This window comes from Benincasa hispida, chromosome 1 (genome assembly GCF_027475165.1).
Source record: "Benincasa hispida cultivar pf3 chromosome 1, pf3_genome.v1.1, whole genome shotgun sequence".
Lineage (NCBI taxonomy): Eukaryota > Viridiplantae > Streptophyta > Magnoliopsida > Cucurbitales > Cucurbitaceae > Benincasa > Benincasa hispida.
Window position 1 is genome coordinate 8308620 of NC_143478.1, and position 6964 is coordinate 8315583.

Genomic DNA, 6964 nt, shown 5'->3' on the forward strand with positions numbered 1-6964 from the left:
AACACTTGTATGAACAAACATTCTACGATTTATAATATATGATATTTTATTCACATTGTCTATAAAATATATGATATTTTAGTTACATTAACCACAAACCAATAAACTAAGATCGATGGTTATCATTGTAACTTAATTATGTATGTGGAGACATACAAGTGGATTGTGTTTAGAGTGATAACCTAAATGATTTGTAGTATATGGATAAGCTTAGGTACCTTATCCTGGTGACACTACGAGTATGGCCCGTTTTATAGGTGTTACAAATGTTGTAAAGTGCTATAAATTATCTAATCCTGATCATTCATGTATTAGACATGCGAGCGGGGATATTCTATACAAAGAAGTTTGTATAAGGCCGGACTACAAATTGTTTAGTCTCGTTATATAACGCGGTTCATAATAGAGACTTTCATTTCACTAGAATGACCATGGGTAACATGATCTTAATCCTGAGTGAGTTGTGAAGTCCTGCCTATGAGGGCAGTTCTTTGATTTGCATGGGTGAGAGTGGCCAGATCGTCGATTTAACAAGCCTACTATTTTGGGGACTCGTCTGATTAGGGAGTTGGGAACTCAGCTACACAATAAGGAATTCACTCATTCTTCGAAACAAAGATAAGTAGATAAATGGCTCCCTTAAGGGCTGATTCCGGGTCTTGAACAATATGGCGCCACACTCTCTTTTGGCCTGAGAGGGGTTTAGTCATAATGAGACTATGATCTATTGTTCATTAGAGGAATCAGTGGTACTTAAGGAGTTAGATGTAACTACAAGGGCAAAATGGTAAATTGGCCCAACTGTACTTACAAACGATTTGTGAAGGGTCATCGTACTATTGATTGGTTATTTCTAATGGACACAAAAATATATTTGTAGTGCGAAGAGTATAGCTGTCGGTCTTTAGTGGAGTGCCCGACAGTTAATGGATGGTGGATAATGTGATTAAAGAGTTTAATCAGTTATTCACGTACCATTGAAGCTTCAAGCTACAAGTCCATAAGATCCCCTTGGTAGCTCAATAGATTTAAGTTGAGAATCAGTTTTTGGGTTAATTTGAAATGTTCAAATTAACAAGAGGGAATTTGATTATATATGATATAATTCAATTAATTCAATTATATATGATATAGTTGATATAATGTATTTGATACACTATTATTTGATTGGAGGAACTAATATTTGAATATGATTCAAATATATTTTCTATGAATTAGATTCATAGTTATTAAATTTAATATAAATATAATTTATATTAAATGCCATAAAATAGAGAAAAAAAAACTATGGTTTATATATTGTATATGATACAATATTAAAACTATAGGTTATAAATATAATATGATAAGTCAGTTATCATATTTATTTATATTTATTAATTATTTGATAATTAACTTCTTTTTTTCCATAACCACCCTTAATAGGTAGTTATACGGTTACATGGCAAGATTGGGATAAATAAAAATTGGTTTTATTATTTCATATGAAAGACACGAGACAAGTATTCACAATCGAGTATCTACATGATTGCTTGATAGACTATACGATAGCCTCATCATCTACACGATCGAGTAAGCTTGTCTATGCGATAGGCTTGGTCGTCTACATGACAGTGTAGTTCCTTCTCGATCGTATTCCTCCTCCACACCAAACTTCCCCTCTAACCAAAATTAGCTAGAGCCCACCATTCCTGGATTCTCACACCAAGAATACCAAGTTCACAAAGTGGTAGTGTCATGTTTGGTTCAAGGATCGACTTGCTACTTGCTGCTTGTTCGAGGAAGTTCGTCACTTGTTCGCTGCATTCGTGAACGAGTACTATCAAGGGATTTATTTGAAGAACGGTTCTTCAAAGGTACAGTCTCTTGATCCTTTGTTTTTATTTCAAAGCATGCTGTTATTTAAGATTTATGCATAATTTATTCTTGTATGACTGTAAATGTATGCGTTCATTCACAATGGGATTTAAACGATTCGCTTCCGCTCAAAGGTTCTCTATAAACGGAGTTTCTTCAATTGGTATTAGAGCCAGGTTGTGTTAGATTTCCCAATTCCATTTGTTGTATTGAATTTCCTTTACAATTTTGTGGGTTTTAAGTTTCTGCAATGCGTTTAAGTGTCAAATGTTTGTGGATGTTGTTGATGGATAATTTCGGGATAGTTGTCTCTGTTTAATGCTTTTGTTTTACATTTATAAAAGTTAATTGTAAGGGCCCCTGCATTTCTGGACATAATTTCTTGCAATCGAGTATGTATTCATTTAAGTTTTTGAGTCGATCGTGAAGAAGCTTCAGACACAAAGAGTTGTTGTTCGCTTCGATGGAGAAGACGAAACGATGGTCGCATCGTGTAGCTCAAGCTAGAGATCGTTTAGATTTGGCTATGCGTTTGTGTAGAAATGTTCTACTCGATCGTGTAGCATTTGCTAAACGATCACATAGCTAATGCTACGCGATCGTGTAAAGTGTCTACTCGATCGTGTTGCGTTGGTTGCATGATCACGTAGACGATTGAGGGTAAACGATCGCATAGTATTTGATACTCGACGCAAGGCATGCACGCTAAATGGTCGTGTAGGCTATCATGCTCATCACGTAGTCAGTAGCTACACGATCGCATGGTATACGATACTCGGCACTTGCTACTCGATTGTGTAGACTATCATGCTCATCTCATAGTCGTTAGCTACATGATCGCATGGCATGCGTTAATCGAAGTGCGCTACACGATTGCGTGGGCTTTCATGCTCATCGCATAGTCCTGAGCCACACGATCATTGTTACATGATCGTTTATACTCGACGGGCGTTATTCGACGATCAGAAGGATTGCTACACGATCAAGTGACAAGGCTTTAAGTCGGGCAGTTCAAGACCTGGTTTACCTGTTCGAACCGGTTGACTCCAACTTTGTAATAGATTAACATTTATTTTCCAGTTTTGAGATCAATTATCCTAGTCCATCAATTTTTATTAAATATGCATGTGATGTATGTCATATAGTTTTAAAACCCACCATAGGTTATGCATTTTTCATGCATCATTTTTTATATTATACGAGTTATAATATATTAGTTTGCATGATTAAATTACTTAATGCATGCTCATGCATCATATAATATATGCATGCATTAAAGCATATCCATGCATCATCTATATTATAAATGTTATAATATAAGGTTGAATATTAGCATGGAATGTATGCTTAGTTCGTTACTTTGAAATATATAAAAGTTATATATTAGTAATGAATGAACATTGCATGAAGCATGACACTTAGGTTTATTTATAAAAGTTTTAATTACCTTGTGAATGTCTAGCTTAGCAATGTGAATGGTTTAAATTGTTTCATTTGTTATAAGGGTTATAATTAATGAAATTAGAATTAAAATCAATAATAAAAAGTTTCAAGCACACCTTAGGCTTTAATCATGTTTTAAAAGTGTTTTAAAATTTGATTGAGATAGACCTAAGATCACGTTTCTAATAAGATTAGAAACCTAAGTTTAATATTTTAATTCGGTTTAATAGGATTAAATTGACTAGTAAAAGATTAAATATATAACAAATGTATTTATAAGGGACCTTTTGGCTAAGGCTAGTTTTGGCTAGGCTGGGGTACTTAAGTCAATGGAAATGTCGCACCCCTACCTGGGAACCTACCTGGAAATGTGAATTAGATAGATTTGTTACATGCATGCAAATTTGATGAAAGTCTGTTAAAGTGTTTAATAAGACTTGAATCAAACTTGTTTAATCATCAAAAGCAAGTGTTGGTTTTTAGCAAATTAAACACACCACTTAGTTAAAATCAGTAGCCAGATTTTCTAAGTTAATAAACCCTAGGTAGAACATTCAGTTGAAAGTAATTGGGGTATATGATACTTCACTTTACCTCTACACGTTTCTCCCTAAATAGTTCACACCGTGAGATCTATCCTCGGCCTCGAGGCACCACTAAAGTGTCCCCCTACGGGTGGCATTTGGGTAGGTCAATAACAAGGTGAATGGATAGAATTTTCATAGTATGTGGGAGCAGGACGTCTGACAACATATCCCTCGATCTCTCTCATTAGGTTAGAGTTTTAGTGCATCACCTCGAGGCACCCTGGAAGTGTCCCCCTAAAGGATAGTTGTTTTGCACAACTCTTTATTTGATCTCCAGAAATGGATAAGGTTGCTTTAGTCTCTTGTCCTAATCGACTTTTCCCTAAGATTTGCTCATTAGGGCGGGACTCTAGGGCCTAAAGTGAGGTGTTACACTTACATAGAATTGTTAAAGATGTTAACAAATTTTGGACCAAACAATGGTGAATGTTAGATTGAGTTACAAGGAGTTGTTTCTATCTAATGGTTGAGATTGTCTCATTCCAGTGAAGGGGCACTTGAACACCCTATGGTGACTTTTGTCCTTCCTCACTGGAGCATCATTGTAAAATAGATATCACTTAGGGTACAATAGAACTATTTTGCTAAAACTTGATTGGTTCTAAAAGTGGTTTAATACAAGTAGACTTATTAAGTTTGTTCATTTTTCAACATTTTTAAATTATGGCTACCGCTACTCTATCTCTATTTTTCGCCGACAAATTGACTGGCAAAATTTTGCTAGTTAGAAGAATACAATTAATATGATTTTGATCATCGATGACATAAGGTTCGTTCTTATGGAGGACTGTCCTTCTATTCCACCTCCTAACGCTGCTCGAAACGTTCGAGACGCATATGAGCAATGGACACAAGCGAACTTAAAAGGCCCGAGCGTATATCTTGGCCAGCCTTAACGATGTTTTGGATAACGATGTTTTGCAAGATCATGGAGTCCCTAAGGGGAATGTTCGGGCAATCATCTGTGCAGCTCAGGCACAACACTTTTAAGTACATCTTCAACTCATGGATGAAGGAGGGAACATTTGTTTGGGAACATGTTCTCAATATGATGGTCCACTTCAACGTGGCAGAGATGAATGTGTCGAGCATCGATGCGGCCAGCCAGGTTAGCATTATTCTAGAGTCGTTATCAGAACACATCCTTCAATTTTTAAGTAATGTTGTTCTGAACAGTGTTGATTACAACCTTACAACTCTACTCAATGAGTTGCAGACTTTCCAATCTTTGCTGAAAATGAAGGAAAAGAAGGTTGGTGATGCAAATTTTGTGTCATCTTCCAAAAATTTCCATAAATGTTCGACCTCTGGAACTAAGTCTGCACCTTCTACTTCTGGCACTAGAAAGTGGAAGAAGAAGAAGGGTGGTAAGGGGAAGGCGCCTACTAACCCACAACCTGCTGCTCCAAGGGGTAGGCAACCAGTGAGGGTTGACAAGGGAAAGTATTTCCATTGCAACCAAGATGGACACTAGAAGCGGAACTGCCCACGTTATTTGGCTGAGAAGAAGAAGGCCAAATAAGGTAAATGCGATTTACTAGTTTTGGAAACTTGTTTAGTGGAGAATGATGATTCTGCCTTGATTATTGACTCTGGGGCCACTAACCATGTTTTTTCTTCATTCCAGGGATTTAGTTCTTGGCAGCAGCTTGATGCTGGTGAGATGACGATACGAGTTGGAACCGGGCACGTTGTCTCAGCTGTGGTAGTGCGAGTTCTTCGGTTGACTTTATAGAATAGATTTATCATTGTGAATGATGTATATGTAGTTCCTAAGTTAAAGAGGAACTTAATTTCTTTAAAGTCTTTACTTGAATGTAATTATCAAATATATTTTTCTATAAATAAAGTGTTTATTTTGAAAAATGGTGTTGATGTATGTTCAGCTAAACTGGAAAATAATTTGTATGTGCTAAGGCCGTTAGCAACAAATTCCCTACATAACATAGAGATGTTTAAAACTGTCGTAACTCAAAATAAGTGACTTAAAATTTCTCCTAAAGAAAAGCTTAACTTTGGCACCTACGTTTAGGGCACATTAATCTCAATAGGATTGAGAGGTTGGTGAAGAATGGACTTCTAAGTGAGTTAGAAGAAAATTTGTTACCTGTGTGCGAGTCATGCCTTGAAGGCAAAATGACTAATTTTACTGGAAAATGTTATAAGGCCAAAAATCCTCTAGAGCTAGTGCATTAAGAGCTTTGTGGTCCGATGAATGTGCGAGCCAGGGGAGGCTATGAATATTTCATCACTTTTATTGATGATTATTCGAGGTATGGGTATGTTTATTTAATGCAACATAAGTCTGAGTCCTTTGAAAAGTTCAAAGAGCTCAAGGCTAAATTTGAAAAGGCATTAAGCAAAACGATTAAAACACTTCGATCTGACAAGATGCAAAGTTTTTGGATTCTGAGTTCCAGAACTATATGATAGAACAAGAAATAGTTTCCCAACTCTCAACACCTGATACACCTCAGCATAATGGTGTATTAGAGAGGAGAAATAGAATCCTGTTGGACATGGTTCGGTCGATGATGAGTTATGCATCCTTACCTGACTCGTTTTGGTGTTTTGTACTAGAGACTGCAGCTTATATCCTGAACTGTGTTCCCTCCAAGAATGTTATTAGAACATCTGTGGAGTTGTGGAATGGTCGTAAAGCTAATTTACGCCATTTCCATATCTAGGGTTGCCCAACACATGTACTTGAGGCTAATCCTAAGAAACTGAAACCACGTTTGAGGTTATGCCTATTTGTAGGCTATCTCAAGAGGACGAGAGTGGGTTATTTTTGTGATCCTAAGGAAAACAAAGTGTTTGTATCGACAAATGCTACTTTTCTTGAGGAGAAGCATATACGGGAGCACGGACCAAAAAGTAAAATCGTGTTGAATGAGCTTTCCAAAGAAATTACTAAATCTTGAACAAGAGTTATTGAAGAGCCTACTACCTCAACAAGAGTTGTTGATGTAGGTTCATCCAGTAGGTCAAATCCACCTCAAGTGTTGAGGGAATCTCGACGTAGTGGGAGGGTTATGAACCCACCTATTCGCTATATAGGTTTAACTAAAATCCTA